Here is a 27,967-nt window from a genome sequence, read left to right on the forward strand (position 1 = left end):
AACAAACCTTAGCAGTTTTGTGAACGAATAGAGAAGAGAAGGCAAGTGGGTATATTGTCATTGTTTTGTATAATAAAAAAAAAAAAACAGCCACCCCTCTTTGAAAAGTTCCCAGTTCGGAGTACCAAGTCTGAGTGCCAAGAAAAGTTATTAAAGGAGCGAAATATTCATCGTGCCTGTCAACTCTGTGAATCCTGAGAGCCTTCTCCCATGGACCATTTTTTAGAGGTTATTATTTCAACCTGAAAATTCTTTAGACATATATATGTGGTATGAAAAAGGAATTAGGAAAGCTTTTAAATTAAAAGAAATAAAACGACAGATTTTTCCTCTAAGCTATATAAATAGTTATGGATAGAGATAAAGAGATGGATATTCTTTCATAATACTTTATTAGAGGTTTTGGAACTCCAAAATTTTAGAGTCAGGCTGGTGAATAATTTAGCACTGATTCCTGCAGGCTTAGAGTATGCATGGCTAGGTTGGGGAGCAAGTCTAGCCTCTTGGAGGGGCTGTGTGCAGTCGCACACTTTTATGACCAACTATGTTTGAAATGCATTTCTGAAATATTTTATAAGATGTCAGAACCTTGGTGCCCAGTTTCTCCAGCTTTTTCTGAGGTAGCATAAAGCCCAGGGGAGCTGGTGCTCTTGACCACCTCATGGCAGGGAGTCTGTCCCTGAGGCTGTTGTTGCAGTGACAAAGAGTCTCAAATCCCGGGAATACACATACGCAGTCACAACTGAAAGCCTCAGACTGGCCATTGCAATGATGGATGGTTAAAGGTTCACAGAAAACGGTACCTTTAGTGATGGCGTCCTCGGTGTTTTCTCTTTTCCACACGTTCTTTAATCCTAATGCCCAAAGAGACCTGGCCTGTGCAGTAATGATGATACGGCCACCTGAAACAGAGACGGGGAAGGAAGAAATATGTTTATGGCTTTAAAATAAGGAATTTGTGTTTCCCTTTCCATCTCAACTGCCACATCTCCATTTCAAAAAACTTGGAGGTATAATGTGGGTTTCTAAAGAAAACTTATTTATTGTTATTTTTTTCCTCTTCAGAGAGTTCGCTTTACATCATTAGTTTTCTTTCTTTTTTTTTTTTTCATTAGTTTTCTTTCATTCAATCTCAGAGCTTTGCAAGGAAGTAGCGAATATTTAAGGTCAAAATTCTACAGAAGGATTATATATCCAGCTCAAACTACCACACAATTGTACTCATCTCACACGCTAGTAAAGTAATGCTCAAAATTCTCCAAGCCAGGCTTCAGCAATATGTGAACCGTGAACTTCCTGATGTTCAAGCTGGTTTTAGAAAAGGCAGAGGAACCAGAGACCAAATTGCCAACATCCACTGGATCATGGAAAAAGCAAGAGAGTTCCAGAAAAACATCTACCTCTGCTTTATTGACTATGCCAAAGCCTTTGACTGTGTGGATCACCAGAAACTGTGGAAAATTCTGAAAGAGATGGGAATACCAGACCACCTGATCTGCCTCTTGAGAAATCTGTATACAGGTCAGGAAGCAACAGTAAGAACTGGACATGGAACAACAGACTGGTTCCAAATAGGAAAAGGAGTTCGTCAAGGCTGTATATTGTCACCCTGCTTATGTAACTTATATGCAGAGTACATCATGAGAAACGCTCGACTGGAAGAAGCACAAGCTGGAATCAAGACTGCTGGGAGAAATATCAATAACCTCAGATATGCAGATGACACCACCCTTATGGCAGAAAGTGAAGAGGAACTCAAAAGCCTCTTGATGAAAGTGAAAGTGGAGAGTGAAAATGTTGGCTTAAAGCTGAACATTCAGAAAACGAAGATCATGGCATCCGGTCCCACCAGTTCATGGCAAATAGATGGGGAAACAGTGTCAGACTTTATTTTTCTGGACTCCAAAATCACTGCAGATGGTGACTGCAGCCATGAAATTAAAAGACGCTTACTCCTTGGAAGGAAAGTTATGACCAACCTAGATAGCACATTCAAAAGCAGAGACATTACTTTGCCAACAAAGGTCCCTCTAATCCAGGCTATGGTTTTTCCTGTGGTCATGTATGGATGTGAGAGTTGGACTGTGAAGAAGGCTGAGCACTGAAGAATTGATGCTTTTGAACTGTGGTATTGGAGAAGACTCTTGAGAGTCCCTTGCACTGCAAGGAGATCCAACCAGTCCATTCTGAAGGAGATCAGCCCTGGGACTTCTTTGGAAGGAATGATGCTAAAGCTGAAACTCCAGTACTTTGGCCACCTCATGCGAAGAGTTGACTCATTGGAAAAGACTCTGAAGCTGGGAGGGATTGGGGGCAGGAGGAGAAGGGGACAACAGAGGATGAGATGGCTGGATGGCATCACTGACTCGATGGATGTGAGTCTCAGTGAACTCTGGGAGTTGGTGATGGATAGGGAGGCCTGGCGTGCTGCGATTCATGGGGTCACAAAGAGTCTGATCTGATGTGTTTTATTTAGCAAATCCCTTCTGAGATCTTTAAAGGTGGCTGTGGTTACATACTTAGATGATCTGATTATGACAAATGTTTGACACTTCCTCTAGAAAACCTCTCATCCCCCCTAAGCCGGAGCCCCTCTCATGTTCTTCAAGTCCAGGACACTCAGCGTCTTGCTAGCTCACAGAAGTCACCCATCATTAATTTGTGTTGTTCTCACTCTGAACTCTCAAATCCTCAAGGGCAAATTCTCTGTCCCTATCACAAAGCTAGCACACACTTTCAATAAGTACTCTTTAAGGAAATGAATGCATAACAGCCATTTTCTCAGGCTGGAACCACAACCAATAGAGCAGCAACACCTCTTGCAAGTGGGAAGCTTCTGTGTCAGCAATTTGTCAGTTTCTTTCAACAGGGTTGGGGGAATTCCCTAGGGGTCCAGTGGTTAAGACTGTGCTCTCACTGCCAGGGGCCTGGGTTCAATTCTTGGTTGGAGAATTAAAGTCCCACAAGTTGTATTGCACAGTCAAAAAATTTTTTAAATTTAATTAAAAAAATAAACAGATTCCCTCTGCAAAACTTAGACCAGTCACTCCCTGCCCCCTACACAGTCCCAGCATCATCCCGCAGTCTGTCAGTTCAGTTCATTTGCTCAGTCACGTCCGGCTCTTTGTGATCCTATGGACGGCAGCACGCCAGGCTTCCCTGTCCATTGCCAACTCCCGGAGTTCACTCAAACTCATGTTCATTGAGTCAGTGATGCCATCCAGCAATCTCATCCTCTGTCATCCCCTTCTCCGCCCACCCTCAATCTTTCCCAGCATCAGGGTCTTTTCCAGTGAGTCAACTCTTCACATGAGGTAGCCAAAGTATTGGAGTTTCAGCTTCAGCATCAGTCCTTCCAATGAATATTCAGGACTGATTTCCTTTAGGATGGACTGGTTGGATCTCCTTGCAGTCCAAGGGACTCTCAAGAGTCTCCTCCAACACCACAGTTCAAAAGCATCAATTCTTCAGCACTCAGCTTTCTTTATAGTCCAACTCTCACATCCGTGCATGACTACTGGAAAAACCGTAGCTTCGACTAGGTGGACCTTTGTCGGCAAAGTAATGTCTCTGCTTTTTAATATGCTACCTAGGTTGGTCATAACTTTCCTTCCAAGGAGCAAGCGTCTTTTAATTTCATGGCTGCTGTCACTATCTGCAGTGATTTTGGAGCCCCAAAAATAAAGTCTGTCACTGTTCCTATTGTTTCCCCACCTATTTGCCATGAAGTTATGGGACTGGATGCCATGATCTTCGTTTTCTAAATGTTGAGTTTTAAGCCAATTTTTAGGGTGGTGTCATCTGCATATCTGAGGTTACTGATGTTTCTCACAGCAATCTTGATTCCAGCTTGTGCTTCATCCAGTCCAGTGTTTCTCTGCATATACTTATGTACCCCGCATAGAAGTTAAATAAGCAGGGTGACAATATACAGCCTTGACATAATCCTTTCCCAATTTGGAACCAGTCTGTTGTTCCATGTCCAGTTCTAACTGTTGCTTCCTGACCTGCATATAGGTTTCTCAAGAGGCAGGTCAGGTGGTCTGGTATTACCATCTCTTCAAGAATTTGTCACAGTTTGTTGTGATCCACACAGTCAAAGGCTTTGGCATAGTCAATGAAGCAGAATTAGATGTTTTTCTGGAATTCTCTTGCTTTTTTGATGATCTGAGGGATGTTGGCAATTTGATCTCTGGTTCTTCTGCCTTTTCTAAATCCAGCTTGAACATCTGGAAGCTCATGGTTCATGTACTGTTGAAGCCTAGCTTGCAGAATTTTAGCATTACTTTGCTAGTGTGTGAAATGAGTGCAATTGTGTGGTAGTTTGAGCATTCTTTGGCATTGCCTTTCTTTGGAATTGAAATGAAAACTAATCTTTTCCTGTGGCCACCACTGAGTTTTCCAAATTTGATGGCATATTGAGTGCAGCACTTTCACAGCATCGTCTTTCAGGATTTGTAATAGCTCAACTGGAATTCCATCACATCTACTAGCTTTGTTCATAGTGATGCTTCCTAAGACCCACTTGACTTTGCATTCCAGGATGTCTAGCTCTAGGTGAGTGATCACACCATCATGGTTATCTGAGTCATGAAATATTTTTTGTATAATTCTTCTGTGTATTCTTGCCACCTCTTCTTAATATTTTCTGCTTCTGTTAGGTCCATACCATTTCTGTCCTTTAACAAGCTCATCTTTGCATGAAATGTTCCCTTGGTATCTCTAATTTTCTTGAAGAGATCTCTAGTCTTTCCCATTCTATTGTTTTTCTCTATTTCTTTGCACTGATTGCTGAGGAAGGCTTTCTTACCTCTCCTTGCTATTCTTTCAAACTCTGCATTCACATGTTTATATCTTTCCTTTTCTCCTTTGCTTTTCGCTTCTCTTCCTTTCACAGCTATTTGTAAGGCCTCCTCAGACAGCCATTTTGCTTTTTTGCATTTCTTTTTCTTGGGGATGGTCTTGATCCCTGCCTCCTGTACAACGTCAGGAACCTTCATCCATAGTTCATCAGGCACTCTGTCTATCAGATCTAGTCCCTTAAATCTATTTCTCACTTCCACTGTTTAATCATAAGGGATTTGATTTAGGTCATACCTGAATGGTCTAGTGGTTTTCCCTACTTTCTTCAATTTCAGCCTGGTTTTGGTAATAAGAAGTTCATGATCTGAGCCACATTCAGCTCCTAGTCTTGTTTTTGCTGACTGTATAGAGCCTTTCCATCTTTCGCTGCAAAGAATATTATCAATCTGATTTCAGTATTGACCATCTGGTGATGTCCATGTGTAGAGTCTTCTCTATACATGGTTGGAAGAGGGTGTTTGCTATGACCAGTGCGTTCTCTTGGCAAAACTCTATTAGCCTTAGTCCTGCTTCATTCCGCACTCCAAGGCCAAATTTGCCTATTACTCCAGGTAATTCTTGACTTCCTACTTTTGCATTCCAGTCCTCTATTAAGAAAAGGACATCTTTTTTGGGTGTTAGTTCTAGAAGGTCTTGTAGCCACAGTCCATAGCCAGATGATTATGCCTTCAAGGACATGCTTCCCACAAAACCCTTCTGAGCCTTCTCCAAAATGGACACTGAGCTTCCAGGATTTCATTTACAGGCACTTAAAGAGACTACTTCTGCAGTCCATGGGGTCGCTAGGAGTCGGACATGACTGAGCGACTTCACTTTCACTTTTCACTTTCATGCATTGGAGAAGGAAATGGCAACCCACTCCAGTGTTCTTGCCTGGAGAATCTCAGGGATGGGGAGCCTGGTGGGCTGCCGTCTATGGGGTCGTACAGAGTCCAACACGACTGAAGTGACTTAGCAGCAGCAACAGCAGAGACTAATTAAAAATCAAGTAGCACTGGGGGAGGAAGGAGCAGACCTTTGACTAAGGTGTAGGCTTGCTCATCCAAGTTGCTCCTGAATGAATGAACCTTCTCTGGATGACCCCGTGAAGCTTTAGAATTGGAGGAAAGATCATTTAGCTCTGGAAGGCCAGAAAGGTTTCATCTCTGGAGAATCCTCCAGAATATCAGCAGGGAAGTGGCTGCCTGGAGAGTGGAGCTGGGATGGATTCTGAGCTGCATCACTGGGAAAAATAGTGGTCATCAAGAGATCACCAGTGCCCAGGGTGGGGAACTCTTGGAGGTGACATGAATACCAGGTACTTTTCTTCCTCTGATTCAAATTAGCTGCTCACCAAATGGAAGCATTGCAGATCCTTAGGACAGGGTAATTTGGACAGTGACTGTTCTAAATCCTAAAGGAGATCAGTCCTAGGTGTTCATTGGAAGGACTGATGTTGAAGCTGAAACTCCAATACTTTGGCCACCTGATGCGAAGAGCTGACTCATTTGAAAAGACCCTGATGTTGGGAAAGATTGAGGGCAGGAGAAGAAGGGGATGACAGAGAATGAGATGGTTGGATGGCATCACCAATTCAATGGACATGAGTTTGGGTAAACTCTGGGAGTTGGTGATGTACAGGGAGGCCTGGTGTGCTGTGGTTCACAGAATCGCAAAGAGTCAAACATGACTGAGTGACTGAACTGTCCCATATGTGCAGGCTATTTCATTGGCAGATAGCTCTGATGTTAAAAAAATCTCTGCTTCCATGGAATTAAACTCTCTCTCCTTTTTACTTCTACCCTTTGACTCTTTATTTCTCATCCTATCTGTGAGGTGGTGATGTCACTCTCAGAAGGAATACAGTCTCTTTTGAACCAACTGTGTCAAAAGTCATGATAAGTGTTGGCGAAATCCTCTTCAGTCTGCTTCATTTACCTTGATATCTTCAATTCAGCTTCCATTTTATCAATATTATTATTTCTCGACTAGATACAGGCAATTCATTCATACAACTCACATATATTTGTTTATTGTATTTTAAATATCTTTATTTGTGATTCTTAAAATTATGAAGATGGTAATTGCTCATTGTAATAAGTGAATCCATATAAAGATGTATACAGAGAAAGTTAATAATTTACCCCTAGCTTCAGCCCCCTAATGTAACATATTATTTTATTTTTTTTAAGTTTTTTCTTTTTAAAAAAATTTATTTTTTAATTAAAGGATAATTGCTTTACAGAATTTTGTTGTTTTCTGCCAAATCTCAACATGAATCAGCCATAGGTATACATATATCCCCTCCCTTTTGAACCTCCTTCCCATCTCCCTCCCCATCCCACCCCTCTAGGTTGATACAGAGCCCCTGTTTGAGTTTCCTGAGCCACACAGCAAATTCCCATCTTCTATTGAAGTTCATTTGACTTACCATGTTTCAGGTGTATAGCAAAGTAATTCAATTATACATATATGTGTGTATATATATAGATATATATCTTTCAGATTATTTTTCATTACAGGTTATTACATGATATTAAATATAGTTCCCTGTGCTAAAAGTAGGTCATTGTTTTTTATCTACTTTATATATAGTAGTATGTATCTATTAATCCCAAATTCCAAGTCTATCTCTCCCTCATTTTTCCCCTTTGATAACCATGTTTGTTTTCTATGTCTGTGAGCCAGTTTCTGTTTTGTAAATAAGTGCATTTGTATCATCGCTTTAGATTCCACGAATAAGTGATATCATATGATATCTGTCTTTGTCTGACTTACTTCACTTAGTATGGTCCTCTCTAGGTCCACCCGTGTGGCTACAAATGGCACCATTTCTTGATGTAAGCTTTTAATAGACTAGCACATATCCTTCCGCACTGTCATTAGTCCAGTTTCCAGAAAACAGGCTGAGACAGGATAAACACTCTGCAGTTTTATCGGGGCAACTCTTATGGGGAGCACAGGAGGTCGAATTGGCCAGAGGGACCTCTGGAGCTGTCCTGTATTGAGAAGGAACAGGCCTTTGGGCCCAACGGGTCTTTGGAGGGGGACGGCTCCCAGGGAGAGGGCAGGCACAACCTTGGGCGGAGCAGCTCCCTTTGGCGGAGGTCACGGCTGGAGAGGAACTCAGCTGTGAGCCGTCAGCAGCCAAGGCTCCCATCAGCTGCTGGGCTGAGTGTTTCAGCTGGGTGATGCCTCGCAGCACCCACAATATACATCTTCCCTGTGCTTATTTAATCGCAATTATGCATATTCATACAGACAGATGGGATGCTTTTGTTTATAGTTTTTAACTGAAATACTCTGCAACTTGTTTTGACTTAAGAAGATCATCAGTTCCCCCCTCATTTATGCACACATATAGGTCCCTGGTGGCTCAGACAGTAAAAGTATCTGCCTACAACTCAGGAGACCTGGGTTTGATCCCTGGGTCAGGAGGATCCCTGGGAGAAGGAAATGGCAACCCATTCTAATACTCTTGCCTTGAAAATCCCATGGACGGAGGAGCCTGGTAGGCTACAGTCCATGGAGTCGTAAAGAGTCAGACACGACTGAGCGACTCCACTTCACTTTATAGGTACTTCTACAAAAAGTTCTTAGTCTACATCTAGCTTTTTAGTGCAGTCCCCTTAGTTTTTCCCTCAGTTCTTTACCTCTCTCCACCTCTTTTTCTTCCCCCACTGTCCATACTACCTCACCCCCTAGGCTGACAGCGTGGAATGTAGACTTTTGTGCTTTTCTTCATGTGTGTAACCACATGTACACATGTGTGAATAGGGACAGATGGGCTGATGTGGTGTTTTGGTCATTGGCAGCAACTATTTATTAAGAGCCTTCTGGGAACTTCCCCGGTGGTCCAGTGGTTAAGAATCTTCCTGCCAGTGCAGGGTACATGGGTTTGATCCCTAGTCCAGAAAGATCCCACATGCCTCAGGGTTACTAAGCTCATGTGCTTTAGTAATCATGAGTACTGAAGCCCACGCACCTACAGCCCACGCTTCAAAGCAAGAGAAGCCATTGCGATGAGATGCCTTTGCACTGCAACGAAGAGCAGCAACTAAGACCCAGAGCAGCCAAAACTAAATTTAAAAAAAACAAAAACAAAAAAAAACGGAGCCTTCTGAATGCCTGGGCCTGCACCAGGCCCTGGAGATATAAGGGGACAGATCCTCTGCTCTCAAAAAGGTCCTGCCCATCGGGGACAGAGACCCAGAACTGTCGGTTACAACAAAGGAGAGTTCACTTATGGAGACAGGCACTAATCACACAGAGTTATCTGGAGAATTAGAACTAGAAGGTGGGGCTCCTATGTTCTAGTCCCATGTTCTTTTCCTTTTAAAAAATGGCACTTAAAAAAAAATGTTTTAAACTGTGGGCTGAGCAATGGCCACATTGAATTCCAGCCAGTGAGTACTGATCTTCCTGAAGTCGTGTCAAAACCTGCTCTGTTGAAGAAGCTCTAGTGAGCCTAACATATTGGCTCCTTTGATGGAATTATATATGACCTCACAAATAGATCCATTTAATTTGATTGACGAGTGGTACAGCCCTGAAGAGATCGAACAAAGACCTTACTTTGGAGTAGATTTTCATATAACTGGTGATAAGAAAAAGGATTCTTATAACAGAAATACATGCTGGCGTGTCGCCACGTGGACCATCATTCCTGTGCTCACAGGTTGCAGAGACAAAGCTGTGAACAGAGACAATTATCCAGCACAGGGTTCATGGTCCCAGTTCCTTTGTCTACACACTTCCAAGAAGGCCTGAGGACAGAGGTGGTGGAACCACAGGAGACGCATGGAAGACAAAAGAGCACGATGACCTGCCCGTGCTGGGAGCACTGCACTGGGAGCACGGTGGCCATGGGGACAGCCACTTCAGCAAACTGATGTGTTCTTCTTGCCCATTCTCTCTGCCCATCATTCACCTGCACTTACCCTCTTAGCACCCAGCATTTCTCCCACAGCCATTCTCTGAGGTCAACTTGTAACAGCTCATCTTTGAAAAAACAACAACAAATTTTTCCTATGAAATATGTCCCAAACTGTGCATTATATAGAATTTTCCTCCTCAAATTCTGACCCCTCTGACACTCAATGTGAGTCCAGGAACCCAAGAAGCTAGGCTTTGACTTTATCTCGTGGGCTCCAGCCCCTGATGGTACAGTCAGGACCTGTGGGCCAGACAGTCCAGAGAGTGCAGCTAGGAGACCCTGTTGACCCCAATCACAGACTTTTCCCAAAGCCCCATGTTTTTCCCCTTTTGGCAGAGGTGAATCACGGGCAGAAGGAAGATATCACCAAGCCAGGTGAGACAGAGTTCCAAAACCTGCAGAGGTTTCAGACTTCACAGCAAAAGTCCATTTTGTTTTATTTATTTATTTGTTTGACTGTGCCGGGTCTTAGTTGCAGCATGTGGGATCTAGTTCCCTGACCAGGGATTGAACCAGGACCCCCTGCACTGGAGTCTTAACCACTGGACGACCAGGGAAATCCCCAAAAGTCCATTTTGATATTCAGCATAAACCCTCTTACTTGAATGGTTTTGGTTTGTTTATTGCAGATTGCTGGAGATGTTCCAGGAATAGCCACGAAATTACAAGGATGCTGATCAGCTCTAGACAGACTGTCCAATATGCTAAAGCATTGTTAGTTCATGTCTTTTCTCAATTCTCACAACAGTCAGTTGCTGAAAATGGATCAGATTATGACAGACCAACAAACTGTTCTTAGTCATTTTAATGAGAAAATGGGAAATTTGGGCAACTAATGGTGATCTGTGTGTGTGCTAAGTCACTTCAGTTGAGTCCGACTTTTTGCGGCTTCATGGACCGTGGATTGCCAGGCTCCTCTGTCCATGGGCTTCTCCAGGTAAGAATAATGGAGTGGGTTGCCATGCCTTCTAGGAGGGGATCCTCCCAACCCAAGGATCGAACCCACATCTCTGGTATTGAAGGTAGACTCTTTACTGCTGAGCCACCAAGAAGCCCATTGGCAATCTGAACTATATTTAACTCTTAAACTCACAAGGTCCCCTAACAGAAGGCACCTTGAATGACTATAATTTGGGGCTCTTACATTCAGGCATACAAATGTGAATATTTCTTAGAAGGACTTTTCTGGCCCATTGTTAATGGCAAATTCAGTGAGATGTGAAAAGTTCATGCATGCTTAATTCATTGTCTATTACTGCATAACAAATTACCCCAAATTCAGTGGCTGAAAAACAATAAACATTTACTATCTTTTGGTTTCAGTGGATCAGGAACTCAGAAGTGATTTATCTGGCTTGTTCTGGCCCAGAGTCTTCATGAAGCTTCCTTTAGGATGTTGACCAGGGCTGTAGTCATCTGAAGACTCGCTGGGGCTAGAGGACTGGATTCTAAGATGGTTCACATATGTGATCTGGTTGTTGCAGAAGGCCTCCCTACTGAAGCATCTGCTGGGCTGCTTGAGTATCCTCACAACATGGTGGCTAGCTTCCCCCAGACCAAGCTACCCGAGAGAAAGCCAAGTGGGAGGAGCAGGGTCTTTGATGACCTGCCTTATTAGCATTTCTGCAACATCCCACTATTTACATGGATCAGCCCTATTTAATGTGGGAGGAGACAACACATGGGTTATGAATGCTAGAAAGCAAGGATTAATTGGGGGCCATCCTGAAGATTAGCAACCACAAATGCCTTTTGCCTTCATTATGGTAAAGACCAGGAAGCAAACAATTCTGTTTCTTAGGACTTCCCTGGTGGTACAGTGGTTAGGAATGCACCTGCCAATGCAGAAGATATGGGTTTGGTCCCTGGTCTGGGAAGACTGCACATGCCTCGGGGCAACTAACTCCATTTGCTACAACGACTGAATCCACGTGCCACAACTCTACTGAAGCCCTTGAGCCCGTTCTCTGCAGCAAGAGAAGCCACGCCAATGAGAAGTCAGCTTACTACAGCAAAGAGCCCTGCTCTCTGCAACTAGAGAAAGTCCGCTCACAGCAACAAAGACCCAGCACAGCCAAAAATAAATACATACATTTTTTTTTTAAAGCATTACAATTTTTTTGTATGTCTTGTATCTCCACAGAACAACAAATGAAAGGGCATGAAATTCAGCTTAAATTCTAGCTCTCACCTGCTCCACACTTTTGGAAAAGATATGTGTATAATCCCTCTAAGCACACTTTTTCTGATCTGTAAAATGGGAATAATGATATTCCCCGCTGTGAGGATTAACATAGATAATATGTGTCAAGGGCTGAGCTTGGAGGAATTCAAAACTTATTCTCATTCTTGCTTTCCCCCTTATCCTCTCTCCCAGGGCTCTCATGTACCACCTGAACGATGTGATTAAATGATTCCATCTCAGAGTCAGCCGTCTCGCCCCCAACCCCCTTGCATCCATGGTTTCCAAACCAAAGAAGGGGCTGGAGGTTTCTTCTTCCCGGAGGAAGATTTGCTGAGGTTTCATAAAGTCAGGATGTATGAGAGACACTGCAGTTCTTTCATATCTTAATTAGCAATTAATTAAGTGGAGGTGCGGGTGTCTGGAATATCTGACAGACAGGCTCCATAATTATCTTTTATCATTATTACTAATGGAAAATATGGTCAGGGTGGTTCAAGTTTCCCCAGAATTTCAGGTTTAATTGAATGACCCAGTGGAGAATCGAAATGAACAAGCTGCCCTTTCCACATTGTTTTATTAAGAACATTTTGAAATTTGGCAGTGCCTTGCACTCAGGAGCTTTGCTGGCCTGTTATCTTGGGCTGTGATCTTTAACTAGGCTTAGAGGAAGGAGGGTGTGCCCCCTCAGGGTTGCAGGGTCCCTGCAGGGAAGCACACAATCGCATTCTCAAAACTATGCAGGTAGCCTTTCGTTAAGACCCTCCTCTCCTCCCGTAGGGAAGGTCTCTGTTTGAAAGTCAGAAAAGGACGCTGGTCTAAGGACTGAGCTGGAGAAGAGAAGAGAGATGCTTTTCTAAGAGAACCTCTAGAGATATTGACCCCAGGGTCCCAAAGGCTCCACCTAAGAGGGACTGCAAGACCCTAATTTGGTGATGCTGTCACAACCTCATGGTCACATAGGAGGGCTGGCAAGTCGGGCAACCAGAAACTGGTCACTGCTTGGAGGGCTCATGGGGCTGAGTTCTCTGGGGGACCTTGGAAAAAGTAAGCTAAGGCCTGGCTTCCTCTGTGTTCTGACCCCACACATGGTTGATTCTCCATGGGTATAGTTTTCACCAAGTCTAGGCAAGCCATTCCAAGGCTTCAGTCTTCTAGGGTTAACCTGGGACAGCTGGACGTGTGTCAGGCTATTCTTTCACCCCAGAGAGAGCTGGGCGGCATTGCTACAGGGCATCATCTGAGGCGACAGAACATCCTTCTCTGGCCACATGTGTGTGTTTCTGTGGATTGTGTAATATCTCCTAGATTCAGTGCCATCTCATTATCATTATTTCTCAATAAGCTGTTTGGTTGAGCCCTTGAGCTCTGCCTGCATGTGTCAGGGATCTGATCTGAACATCTGGCAGCTTTTGAGTAGAGTCGGTTGGTATCCTTCATCAAGTGGGTAATTTCCATTACAATTCACGGTTCTGACGTGAGATAATTCATCAGGTCTAACAAGAGATCTGAGATCAGTGGGACAGCTCCTCTGAGTGGGGCTGGAAGGTTCTAGCATGTCCTTTTAGCTCCCAGGGCCCCCAGCTCTGTTTCTTGATACGTTGCTCTATCTTTGGGTGATTGTGCTGCAGAGATCAAGGGCTCCTTTGCCATCACTGGGCTTCATATAGTTTCTGGACTGCAACTGTGATGCTTTGGGTTGTTTCTTTACTGACCTTTCAGTTATTAGACTGAGTGAAATAGCAGTCTAGTAACTCTAGGTGGGGCAGATTCAGCTCTCGAAACATGGATTAGCAATGAGTTCCACTGTCTTGAAAGTCAAATTACTGGGACTTTCCTGGTGGTCCAGTGGTTGAGAATCCACCTTTCAATATAGGGGATGCGGGTTTGATCAGTGATTGGGGAGCTGAGATTCCACATGTCTTGGGGCAACTAAGCCTGGGCATCTCAAGCACTGAGCCCACGCACCACAAATAGAGAAGCCCAGGCTCTTCAACGAAGCTTCTGTGTGCCACAACCAAGACCCACTGCAGCCAAAATAAAATAATTAACTAATTTGGAAAAAAACAAAAAAAGTCGAACTACTACATCAAGTATTAGCATATTTTGATCTCTGGGTCATATTTTTAAATGTCCTCTGTCTTTTAGCATTTTATCTATATTTCTTAACTTTTCAACTACGGTTATGTTTTTCTTTGGTAATGAGAAAATCAATGTTATTTTAAAATTTTAGAAAGTATGCATATAACTTACTTGATCAAGTGTTACAGCAATGGTTCTTAGCCTGGGGTCCACAGAGAGTCCATGTAACTTAGATGGAAAGAAATTACCTCTTTATTTCCACCAACTGCTAACAAAAATGTAACGATTCCTCTAATTTTGAATGTAGGCAACCAGTCACAGCAGTACTAACAGTAACTGTAGTTTTGTCACCAATAGAAATCACAGACTTTTTTGTATCTCATTACAGTTGTTGCAGATATGTTGAAATATTGTTTAGGCTTATTACTACTTCAAAATTACAATAGTTATTTGACTTGCCAGCAGATCTTGTTATTTACCGTGTTAATAAAGACGCACATATATTACCATACAGCAAATTTGTTTTTTAGTATTTTGATAACCGCATTTCAATAAAAATGCAGTTTCCTCCATAATCCTATGTATTTTATCTTCTACAGTTAGACCATAATTCTGAGAAGGAGTTCATATGCATCACCAGACTGCCAAGGAGGTCTATGACCAAAAAATAGAAAATAAAAAAGATGTTAATTAGCCCAGGCTTAGAAGCAGAACTGGGAAACTGGCTTGCATTGAGATCACCGGGGTCCAGGCCTAGGGCTTTCTGTGCATTGCCTACTGAATTTTCCCTAAAAGCCTATGATACCCATTTTACAGACAGGAAATTGCGAAATTAAGAGGTAACTGACTTGCTTAAGGTCTCTCAGCTTTTAAGTGGCAGAGCCGATTTGAGTTCAGAAAAGCAGGATGTACCTGACCGTCTTTACCTTGCCTCAGTTGCCCCAGTGGGTCCATATTGAATGCACTACCTCCTGTGTTTGTGTGCCCTTCCCCCCACACCCGAGCCAAATGGAAATTTGTTGCCTGGAAGGTTGATAAGGTGTGTTTGATCTTCCCTACTACAGTGCAAATACCTCAAGGGCAGGGGCAGGGTCACTTTATTTATTCCTCCAAAGTCCCCAGGGTAATGGAATTAAAGAATAATATTCCAGGGACTTCTCTGGTGTTCCAGTGATTAAGACTCTGTACTTCCACTGTAGGGGGCCCTCCTGGTCGAAAAATTGAAAGAAAAAAAAAAAATTCCAAGCAGTGAATTGATTAGCAAATACAAATATTATAGAATTACAGCCATTGAAGGCAACCGGTGCCCCTCAACTCATGTTGCAACCTCACTCGGTAGTTGTTGTTTAGTTGCTAAGTTGTGTCTGACTCTTCTGTGACCCCATGTACTGTAACCAACCAGGTTCCTCTGTCCATGGGATTTCCCAGGCAAGAATACTGGAGTGGGTTGCCATTTCCTTCTCCAGGGGATCTTCCTGACCCAGGGATAAAACTCACATCTTCTACCTTGGCAGGTGGATTCTTTACCATGGAGCTGCCAGGGAAGCCCATAACCATGGCACGTCCTTGGCCAAGCTGGCTGTTCTTGTTCTGAGGTCCCCTATCCAGCATATGCTCTGCTTCTTCCCTGCTCTACCTTCCATCCCCACCTCTTCTGCATCATAAGGGCACTGGAAGTTCCGTTGCTCAAAGCCTGACAGAGACAAATGCTTCATTACCCGGAGGACCCAAATGCATGGTCATTAAGTGATCACCAAACTTGGAATGCCACACTGGAAGGGTGCCCCTTGGAGAATGCTTAACTAGGACCTAATTGCATTTTCTAGACATCAATCACCAGGGTAATTTCCTGTCTTAAGACATGTGCTCTCCTCCACAAAAGAAACCAAAAATGGGGTCAATAAAGGAAAGAGAAAGTTTTAGATCTAAGGGGAGCCCTGGCCCTTTCTTCACCTGATAGATAGCACTGCCTAGCCTGGGTATGAAAAGAGGTGAATATTTCTTCTCTCCTCTAAATGGCTCCTGTGGGACAGGTAACTGGCTATGCTGGTGCTTGGCAGGCAAAGGCCGAACACTCAGGGCCAGAGGCTGAGTGTATTTTTTCTGATGGCGGGCAGCTCTCAGGTCATCCTCAAAGATCACCAGTTTCCTCTCAAAGGACCTGACCCCAGGGACACATCTTCACATCCAGCCCAGGAATCCCTGTCTTCTCTGTACGTGTTCAGTTTTAATTTGGTCGATACCATCATCTCCCTTGGATCTGCAGTTAAGGGGGATTGGTTGCTAGAGCTATAAAAGATCAATTTCACAGGCATTTGATGAAGGGCTCTCCTCTAGGTCTGGTTGGGCTGCAAGCCAAACCCCAGAGGCTTCCCCATCAGCCAACACGAGTGAGGAGGGCACAGACTCAGACTCTGAGTAGAAGACACAGCTGGTACCCAAGTCTCTCTCCCAGGGCAGGGACTCAGTCAGGCATCTCAGTGGACAAGGGCCAGCTGCTACAGCCTGTGTACTGGGCAGGGGAGCAGCTGGGGAATCACCCAGTCAGACAGGAAGTGGATTAAACCAAGGGTCAGTGTAAATCTGGTAAAGACATCATTGTCATTTGGGGTGGGATAATCGTTTTGGCTGGGGCAAGGGGTGAAACTGTCCAAGGTCACAATCTGGAGAAGTAGAATATTTAAGAAATCTGTGCCAGAGCAAAATAGGGGAGGCAAAGCCAGAGGTCAACAGCTTAGCACATGCAGAAACAACCCAGGAGGTGGGTACAAGGCCAGAACAATGCAAATGGGACCCATGGGGCCACATGGGGCAGGAGTGTCCAATCTTGCCGTGCTCAGATGCTGGTCCTGTGGGAACTGGAAAGAGGGCTATAGAATTGGAGCAATGTGTGTGATGACTAGGCCACTGTCCCTTGTAGCTTGCATAGAATCTCCACCTTAGCATGACCTGTAGAGGTAACGTGGTTTAAACCAGTATAGAGGAATCTTAATGGTGGGTTAACATGAGGTGGTGGTGGTTTAGTCTCTAAGTCATGTCCAACCCTTTGCGACCCCATGGACTGTAGCCTGCCAGGCTCCTCTGTCCATGGGATTCTTCAGGCAAGAATACTGGAGTGGGTTGCCATTTCCTTCTCCAGGGAATCTTCCTAACCCAGGGATTGAACCCAGATCTCCTGTACTGCAGGCAGACTCTTTACCAACTGAGCTACAAGGGAAGCCCTGGAAAATGAAGGTTTCTTTCCTTTCATTGGCATCTGAGTCTTCAAAACATAAAATTCTATCCTGGTACAACCAAAGGTCATTGTCTAGTTGGAGCACACTGCTACCATTTTGGATTAGTGGATTCTTCTTTGGGTGAGACTGTCCATGGTACTGCAGCCTCCGTGCAACCCCAGCCTCCATGCACCCCCAGCCTCTCTGCACCCCCAGCCTCCATGCACCCTAAGTTGGCATGCCCTCCACCCAGCACTGTGACCACCAGACACACAGTTCCAAAAATCCCTGAGATAGAAGGGATAGGAAGCAGGAAAGCATAGGCAGGACCACTTCTGGTTAACCCAGTTTCTCTGGGCCAGCAGGGAGGTTACCGATCTCTGAGATGTTGGACTTATACTCAAAAGCCTGAGGCAAAGTCTTGGGAGCCTCCTCGAACCCTCAGATTTCAGCTTCATCAGAGCTGGCCCATCCCAAGTTGTGTTTTTCAAGGCAAGGCCATTTTCATGGGCTAAGAGAAAGGAATGTTTTCATCATTGTCAGCCACTAACATCTATGTTCGAACTGACACTGAGATCCTTGAAGGCACAAAGAGTGGCTTTTTCATCTCATCTCCCAAAGGAGGGCCTAGGAATATGATGGTCTAGCTTTAAGAACGCGAGGGAGATGTTCCCAAACAAAATCCCATTTAGCTTTCCACATTGTACTCATCTTGCACCCTGCTTTGTGAAAAGAAAAAAAAGGAATTACTGATCATTTATTATCTGCCAGAATTAAAAGTCACTGAATAAGAAATGGTTCCTGCTTTCCAGAAAGGGGCTCACAGTCCATGGGGGAGACACACTCGTGCATATAAAGAGATATTCCCACAGGGCTTCCGTGTCTGGAGTCTAAAGGAGGCATGCACCGGAGCAAAGCACCCAGGTACCGCAAGCACCAAGTCAGAGGAGGCTCACAGCCAAGAGGAATCAGATGAAGATGGGAGCACCAAGCCTCAGAAATGGGAAAGAGCATCCCTTTCTGGAAACGGAGAACCAGTCGTTTGGAGACCCGGTGCCTCCTAAATCTTTGCGTGAGATCCATTTCCTCAGAGTGAGGCTGAAGAGAAACACAGGTCCTCTCAAACTCACACCACTGAAGTCTTATAGAAACCTCACAGTTCTTTCAGAATGTGTCAGAGCCAAAAAGGCCCATCCTTAGGCTGGGCAGTTGTTTATTAAATATGATTGGGAAGTCTTCACAAAACCCTCCCTATTTCCCAAACTCAGATTTCCACCACTAGATTGATACCATTGTGTTATGATTTGCTCTTCCTCAGAGATATCAGCACTTCAAATGAGAGCATAAGTCACTCACATTATAGTATGGTCCAGGACACCAACAGAAGAAAGACCTAAAGATTGCCATGCGTGCCGGGTACTTAGTTGTCAGTCACGTCCGACTCTTTGCGACTCCATGAACTGTAGCCTGCCAGGCTCCTCTGACAATGGGGATTCTCCAGGCAAGAATATTGGAATGGGTTGCCATGCCCTCCTCCAGGGGATCTTCCCAACCCAGGGATTGAACCCAGGTCTCCTGCACTGCATGCAGATTCTTTACCACCTGAGCCACCAGGGAAGCCCAAAGATTACCACAGAGGACATTAAAAGGATAACAGGAGTATGTCAAGGCCATCAAAGGCAGAGACAAAGGACAGAAATGACATCTACTTTGCACTTTCTGTGCTTTGATAAAAAGGACAGCAAAGGAGGCACCATCTGGTGAATGGATCTCTTACACAGAGTGGGGAAGGAGCAGGACCTGCTTGGTTTTTGTTTTTTGCTTTTGTGGTCAGAGCACATTATTGCCATGGCAATTTCCTCATCATCTAGGCCTCCTCCTCATCACACTGAGCAGTGCCACCTTGATAACAGAGGCTCCGTGTGGCCTTACTCATGCAGAAGGTGGGGGCCATTCCAGACAGTCTGTGGAAGAAATCTCAGGTGGTCTTCGCCTCTCCCTGCACAGGGGTTGCCCTTCTGAGGCATCATGAATCACATCCCTGTATTGCAGGAAGGAGGACCCCTTCCAGGGTCTGAGAGTGGGCTCTTGTCTGACCCTCGGAAACGCATTGTCTGAGGAGACACACGTGGTGACAAAGCCAGAGCTTTTATTAGGAAGGGGTGGAGAGTAGTAGGTTACTGGAAACCAGAGGACTGCTCTGCCATGTCGCTCACAGCCTCACGTTTTACGGTGATGGGCTTAGTTTCCAGGTTGTCTCTGGTCAATCATTCTGACTCGGAGACCTTCCTGTTGGCATGTGCATCTCTCAGCCAAGATGGAGTCCAGTGCAAGGGTTTCTGGGAGGTTGGCAGGACATATTGTCTCTCCTCCTTCCTCCTTTTGGCCCCTTCCAAATTCTGCTGGGTTCGTTTTAGTCCTACAATGGACTGGCACGTCCTCACTCCTTTTGGGCCCTCCCAAATTCTCCCGGTTTGTTTTTGGTGAAAGTACCACATTCTTTATTGGTACTTCCCTCCTATTGTGAGGCAACTCAGACAAGCGATTATCATCATGCCTGGCCAAGGTGGGTGGTTTTTTTTTTTCACCAGTAGTTCTCTAATTGGAGAAGGCAATGGCACCCCACTCCAGTACTCTGGAAAATCCCATGGACGGAGGAGCCTGGTGGGCTACAGTCCATGGGGTCACGAAGAGTCCGACACCACTGAGTGACTTCACTTTCACTTTACACTTTCATGTACTGGAGAAGGAAAGGGCAACCCACTTCAGTGTTCTTGCCTGTAGAATCCAGGGATGGCAGAGCCTGGTGGGCTGCTGTCTATGGCGTTGCACAGAGTCAGACATGACGGAAGCGACTTAGCAGCAGCAGCAGCAGCAGCAGCAGCAGCAGCAGCAGTTCTCCAACACTTGGACAAAATTAATGGGAATGGTAATCTTTTAGAATCATTCAGCTCCAGGGGTTGACTGAAATCTTTGAATGGTGATGCCAGAATCTAGGGGTAAAAGATGTTCAGTTTCTTACAGTGGTCCAGATCACTGTCAAATTACCCAAATCAGGTCGTACTGGCCTCAAGAGAGCTGATGGCTCAGAACAGAGCCTAGCTCTTAGCACTGTCTGCTGGGATAGCTGATCCTGCCTGCCAATGGCACCAGCGTGGAGTCACAGCGTTTAGTCTCTTTGGATGACAAGCAAGTGCCTCAGCCTAGCCCTGAAAATGCGAAACTGGAAATTCATCTTCTGTACCTTTCTTTACCACATCTTCGTTCTGGTCCAGCAATCACTTCGATCCACTGTTTCTCCCCGTCCCCATAGCTACTCACTTTGCCCAGGGTCCTAGCATCATTTGCATTTTTTCCCTCCTTCCTCTTCTCCTCTCCTCCTCCTTCTCCATCCTCTTCCTCCAACACTTTCTCCCCTCCCCTTCACCCTTTCTTCATCATGATTTGGTTTCCTGCCACTGCTCTCAGCCTGCTTCCAATCCATTCTTCATTCTGTTCTTAGGATGTTTCTGCATGCATGCTAAGTCCTTTCAGTCACGTCTGACTCTTTGTGACCCCGTGGACTGTAGCCCACCAGCCTCCTCTGTCCATAGAATTCTCCAGGCAAGAATACTGAAGATCCCCTGCCCTCCTCCAGGGGATCTTCTCAACCCAGGGATTGAACCCACATCTCTTAGATTTCCTGTAGTGGCAGGTGGGTTCTTTACCACTAGAGCCACCTGGGAAGCCCCAGGATGTTTCTAAAGTAAAACTACCCAGGTTTTTTCCCTTGTTAAACTTTTCAAGGTTTAAGGTATGCCCAGGGTGTTTCACGGAGAAGGCAATGGCACCCCACTCCAGTACTCTTGCCTGGAAAATCCCATGGACGGAGGAGCCTGGTAGGCTGCAGTCCATGTGGTCACGAAGAGTCGGACACAACTGAGCGACTTCACTGTCACTTTTCACTTTCATTCATTGGAGAAGGAAATGGCAACTCACTCCAGTGTTCTTGCCTGGAGAATCCCAGGGATGGCGGAGCCTGGTAGGTTGCCTTCTATGGGGTCGCACAGAATTGGACACGACTGAAGTGACTTAGCAGCAGCAGCAGCAGCAGCAGCAAGGTGTTTCATGATCTGATCCCGCCCTGACCTCTACTCTTGTTACCACCCTCCCCTGCCTGCTCCCTGTCCTCCAACCAAGCTCGACTACTTGCACTCTCCCAATTTCCAAGCTCTCACTCTCTGGGCCTTTGCATCTATTCGTCCACCTGCATGGTTAATAGTTATCTTCCTGGATCATCTCCTCCAGGAAGACCTCCCGACACTCCAGGGATGGTTTAGGTAACATTCCATCCATCTCCTCTCCCCTATACCATGAACGCACATAATAATCTTTACATATAAGTTGGCATGTTCTCAGCACCTGGCTTTGTGCTTGGTGTGCAGAGGAGGATCAGTTAGCATCAAACCACAGTGTGAACCCTCAGAGGTCCCTACACCTACAGCTGTAGCTCCCTGCACCTACAGCTTGGAGAGCTCGATTCACTAAGTAAAGGGGAAATGCCCATGTTAAACACTGCTGTATGCTGCTAGAAACTGCATGCAGAGGGAAAACAAACAAGTGATTAAGTAGTGGCAGGCAAGTATTTCACTAAGAGTCCTATCCAAATAAAATAACAGGAAAAGTGCTTTTCAGTACTGATTAACCGCAGCTGAGAATTAAAGATCATTTGTAACAAATCATTACAGTCAACTGATTAAAAATGAATGAGTTTGTACAACGAACCATTACTGAATCTGAAAAAAAAAACACACACACACACACAGTTAAAGCACATTAACTCAAGACTTCCAACCTGTGTGTTGCTGCCTAAGGCTGATTTGCTATTTACACCAAAGTGGCACCAAACGTGGAGAAAGAGCAGGAATCTGAGTGTGAGTTCACAAACCCCACACCTGGCTCTGTGAGGTCGGTAAAATCTCTCTGATCTTCTGGTTTGGCTACTGAGGAAATGGAGATGATTAGACCATAGCGTGTGCTGTGAAACTGAACCATATGAAATTGCCAATAGCTGGCTGTATTTAACCCACGGAAAGGGCAATTTCATAAGGTTCAACCTATTACTTTTGTGAGGATCAAAATGAAATAAATGGGAAGATGGTCTACACATGCAAGGTTTGCTGGAAGGGTCTCCCAGCTCTAGTGCAGGACTGTGAGAGCTGGCAGTAGCGTGATGTTCACCTGGAGCAAATCCCAGAAACAGGGAGCCTGCTTGTTTGCATTAATAGCATTAGGTTGGAGAAAAGAGGGAAGAGAAAGACTGAAAGAGATGAAAAAACTCCTCCAACTCCCAACCCAGGCCTTCCCTTCCTCCCACAAGGACACTATGCCCCATCCCTGCTATTATTTTATTTGGAAGTGTAAGCTTTATTTCACTGTAAGTTTACAGTGAGTGCAGAGAAGGCTGCTGTGTGATATTTGATGCGGCTAGCTGTCAGTCTCCAAAGCTAATCCCCTGTTTCCCAGGTGGCGCTAGCGGTAAAGAACCCGCCTACCAATGTAGGAGACATAGGGGATGTGGATTTGGTCCCTGGGTCATGAAGATCCCCTGGAGGAAGGCACGGCAACCCACTCCAGTGTTCTCCCCTGGGGAATCCCATGGACAGAAAAGTCTGGCAGGATACAGTCCATAGGGTCGCAAAGAGTTAGACATGACTGAAGCGACTTAGTATGCAGGTCCTTGTATTGGGGAAACCTCTGTACCTAAGTCATGGACAAGAAAAGGGTCCTAACAGATGTTTAGTTGAGTAAACAGTTGAACAAATGAATGAGTTCTCAAAGCCCACCAGGCCTATTGCCTGTCCGTCTGTCATCTCTGGCAGAGCCCTAGTAGAAGGTGTGAAATAAAATTCATATTTTATGGTGAGACAAGAAAACTTTCTCTGCCCTTTGGTCTGCTCTCTCCCCACGCTGTGCATTGTGTATCTGCAGGATGCATTGATCCAACCACCCCCATGAGCAGGAAAACCTGCTCAATCATAAACAGCAGCATTCTCCTAGCATCAAGAAGACAACTCCTTCAAGATAACATTCCTTCTTGATCTTGTATGGGGTCACGTAACCTACCATGATGACCCTTAAATCTGGATCATGTAGACTGTCAGTAATACGTCATTTGATGTACAGTCCTGTCTCAAAAAAGATTTATATAACTGTGCTTTGACTTCTAATGAGAAGAACAGTTTTCTGAGATGCTCTTTCTTTCAGGGTTGTAATCCTTAAATTTGGCTCAAATAAAATTTCCCATTTCTTCCTTAGATGGACTGATTAATTTTTTGTCGACTAAGATAAAGGCACTCAGTGCTCACACCCCAAAGCCAAGGAATTAACATCACTCTACATCTCCTGAATTGATGCAAACAATGACAAGCAATTTCTTCATAATTACAAAGTGCTTCTAATGAGATAGCTTATTCTTACTTTTAAAATAACTTCTACATGGCATTGGGCCAAACCCTTTACTTAACCAAATCATCATATATATTAATCACACACACACACATACACGATTTTTAAAATGCCCTTTTTCAACTGCATTAATTAAAGGCCTTATTCAGAATTAATTTATCTTACCAGATTATGTCTAATGCTTTTGTCCTCATGCAGGCAAAAATGCATTCTCTCTTCACCCTTGCTAATTCATTTTCCTAAAGAATTGGTATGTTCCTACCTTGACCTCTGACATGTGACTTCTGCTTGGACTGGGATGTATTGCTGAAGTCCAGCTTCCTGAACATGAGAACCATGTGAGTGCTTAGAAGGCACCAGTGCTTGACTTACTGCTATGCTGTCACCATTGTGAATTCCTTAATCACGTTGGGACAAGGAATCCCACATATTCATTTTGCATTGGGTCCTGCAAAGTTCTTAGCTAGTCTTGGTGGGGATGCACAGGCAGCAGTGAGGAAACACCGGAGACAGGAAGAATGACAATGTAATCCAGGTGTGGAGGCTCCCGGAAAGTCTCAGGAGTGCCTAAACTGGCCAGAGGGGGCGTTTCTCCGTGGAAAGCTGGAGACCAGGGGGTCCACCTGCAGAGGAGCCTTGTTAGATGGAGAGACAGGCTCTGAGAAGGGGAGGTTTGCTAAGGAATTCTCTGAGGTTAGAACAATCAGATTCATGCTAGGGAAACTGCCTGAGAGACCATATTTAACACAAAGGCAGCAACGAGGCAATAACACTGGACTGGATTGCCATTTCCTACTCCAGGGGATCTTCCCAACTCAGGGATCGAACCCAGGTCTTCCACATTGCGGGCAGACTTTTTAACCACTGAATCACCATGGAAGTCCAGAAGATCATTGGCCCTGCTCATTTCAAGTGGGAAGAGTGGACTCCTTTGATTTCTTGATATCAGGCTTGGGCCACATGACTCGCTTTGGCCAATGGCACATGAGGAAAGGTGAGGCACACAACATCCAAGCAGAGGATTTAGGAGTCACTATGTGGTTTGTCTGTTCCCTCCACCTGGACCCCCGAAGGAAGAATAAACAAGAGCAGGGTTACATTCAACCCTCAGCTGCTGCAGGCTGTGAGCAGAAAGGAGACATTTATGAGTGTAAACTACTGAGATTTGGGCATTATTACCTTAGTGTAACATAGCAAAAGCTGACTGTTAAAACCAGAAAAGAAGAGTGTCTCAGAAATGAAAGAAACACTTCAAGAAAAAGTGAGTGGTCAAGATGGTCAAAAGTGACAGAGAGGTAATTAGAAATAGCAAGAGGGAGGTTATGGGTGATCTTGGTGAGAACACTGTTAGTGGTGTGGCAGGAGCTGAAGCCAGATGGCTATGGATTGATCCCTGAACGGGAGGTGAGGAGGTGAAGATTCTAAGTGTAGATTACTCAGTTAATGATGTTGACTAAAGGGAAGGAAAGAGAGAGAGAAACAGCTTAAGGTAGAGACAGAGTGGGAGGAGAGTTTTATTTAGGATAGAGGGGATTTGAAACTGTTTGCAGACTGAGGAGGAAGATTTGCTGGAAATGGAGAGATTGAGGATGTAAGTATAGCCAGCCGTCTGGATACACAGGTTCTGCGTCTGAGTATTCAACCAACTGCAGGTCAAAATTATTTAGGAAAAAAATTCCAGATGTTCCCCAAAGAAAAATTGAATTTGCTGCTCATCAGCAACTACTTACAAAGCATTTACATTGTATTAAATAAGTAGTCGGAGAAGGCAATGGCAACCCACTCTAGTACTCTAGCCTGGAAAATCCCATGGACAGAGGAGCCTGGTAGGCTGCAGTCCATGGGGTCGCTAAGAGTCGGACACGACTGAGTGACTTCACTTTCACTTTTCACTTTCACGCATTGGAGAAGGAAAGGACAACCCACTCCAGTGTTCTTGCCTGGAGAATCCCAGGGACAGGGGAGCCTGGTGGGTCGCACAGAGTCGGACACAACTGAAGTGACTTAGCAGCAGCAGCAGCAAATAAGTAGTCTAGAGATTATATAAAGTGTATGGGAGGGTGTACTTAGGATATATTCAAACACCAGGGCATTTTATATAATGGAATTGAGGTTCTGAAACAACCCTCCTTCCCCCGAGTCATGGATACTGATGGGCAACTGTATTAAGGCTATATGCCTAAAAATATATGTATCTGTGACTACCCCATAGTATTAAAAACAATAATAACAAACACTTAGATGGTGCTCACCAAGTGCTCAGCACAGTTTTGAATGTCTTGTATGTATTAATCTGCAAGGCAACTCTATGAGGGAGGTAGTGTTATTATCATTCCCATTATATAGTTGAGTAAACTGAGGCATGAAGATTTTTATTAACTCACTGCAGTTAGCATAGCTAATAAAGTGGCAGAGCCAGGGTTCAAACTAAGGCCATCCATCTCCAGGAGGGAGGGTCCTTAACCCCCATGCTGTATCGTCTCTCATGGAGGAACAGAAGGATTTTAAGCTGTAAGCTCTGCTGGGAAGATGATGTGCCAGAGAGGGCCATATATATCGTGAATGAGGGATACGGCAGAGACATATACAGGAGAGGGGCTGAAAAGGAGAAAACTCTGGTTTCTCAGAGAGTAGAATTGGAAAGTTATGGGCACCAGTTGAGTGGGGGTACCAGCCTGGTCTTTTTACAGGCTCTGCCAGCCTGACTGTGATTGGGTTGTGAGAAAAGATGAAAAAGAAGAGGGAAAATTAGGTAAAAGAAGAGCAGAAGCGTCAAGAGAAGGAGAGGAAGCCAAGTTCTCTTTTGTGGTGCACTCAGTACTATGTGCCAAGCTCTGTTTTGGGCTGGGGTTTCCAAAAGGAAGACATAGTCCTTTCTCCAAGGAACTCCCCCAGATAATGGAAGGACAGACATTAGAGGTTTCTCTGACTCTGGGGTGAGGCTCAGTGTGATGTGTGCAAAAAGCTAAAGAAGAGCAGGCTATGAGGGACAGAATCCCTGGGCACAGACTCCATCAAGCAGGAAGCAGAATTGCTAGTCATCTCTCATCCTAAGGATACCCGTCCTTTAGTGGGCTCTTTGTGAATATCAGGGCATGGCTGGCTAATGGAATGTGGAACTCCCCTCCAACCTGGACTAAAGGCATAAAGGCCACAAGGGCAGTGTTGCTTTCAGAGTTCAAAGTTGGAGAAATCTAAAACGGTACCCCACATCTAAGTACCCCAGCTCAGCGGGCCTTTTAGGAGGCATTTCAAAGTGTGAGTGGCCTTTCATCACTATGGAGTTGGCAGGATGTGTTGTGAGTTGTCAGGTCACGCTGTGTCACCTCAGTGTGTGGCGGATGCTCTGAACTGGAGAGGATTCCTCTGGACTCTTGGGAAGTCTGGAGTCTTTCCTCGGTAAGTGCGCACAGGGAAGCAAGTGAATTTCCCAAGATGGCAGTGTGGGCAAATGGGCAGGGGTTCATTTCAAGTCATGGCATGTTTCCCAAATCAGTGAAATTGACCTGCAGTGACATGGGAAACTGGCTCTGCTCTGCAAAGTTTGCCCTTCTCTCCCTTCCTTCCATTGCACTGTACTTTGTCTTCCTAGTTCATCCCTGATTCTTTTTAAGAGCAACTACTATCCAAATAGGCACACCACAAATATTAGCTGTCTTACGTGTGCCAGGAGACTTCTGTCTCCCAGGTAAGTCAACCTGCCTTCTACAAATCTGCTTTGCAGAGTGCTGACCCTGGAGCACCTCATACAGCCCATTTGAGCATCTCTGATACCAGTGTCTTCTACCCGGCATCCTCTCCAACAGACTGACACTTTCCACAGGAATCATGTTAAAGTCACCTGTCCCTGAATTTTTTTCATGTGGGTTTCATCATCTTTGAGGGAGTCCACAATTCTGCCAACCCCTCACCTGCAACTTTGAGCCTACATAATCTTTACTTCTCCTTTAAAATTGTTTATTACATTTTAATGAATTTTTATTGGAGTATAGTTTCTTTATAATGTTGTGTTAGTTTCTGCTGTACAGCAAAATGAATCAGCCCTGCATATACACACATCCTCTCCCTTTTGGACTTCCTTTCCATTCAGGTCACCCCAGTGCATTAAGAAGAGTTCCTTGCGCTATACAGTGTATTCTCATTAGTTATGTTTATACATAGTATCAATGGTGTACATGTGCCAAGCCGATCTCCCAATTCCTTCCACCTACCTGTTTCCCCCTTGGTATCCATATATTTGCTCACTATGTCTCTATTTCTGAT

The 27,967-nt window shown here is 44.7% G+C and overlaps 1 protein-coding gene across 1 annotated transcript in view; it reads right to left on the reverse strand.

Moving 5' to 3' along the window:
- Positions 1–27,967, reverse strand: part of TNR (tenascin R) — a 496,875-nt gene that overhangs the window by 227,354 nt on the left and 241,554 nt on the right. Inside the window, exon 2 of the mRNA XM_024976261.1 lies at positions 804–902. The gene's annotated coding sequence lies outside the window, so the exon portion shown is untranslated. The remainder of the gene's footprint in view (positions 1–803; positions 903–27,967) is intronic.

This window comes from Bos taurus, chromosome 16 (assembly GCF_002263795.3).
Source record: "Bos taurus isolate L1 Dominette 01449 registration number 42190680 breed Hereford chromosome 16, ARS-UCD2.0, whole genome shotgun sequence".
NCBI lineage: Eukaryota > Metazoa > Chordata > Mammalia > Artiodactyla > Bovidae > Bos > Bos taurus.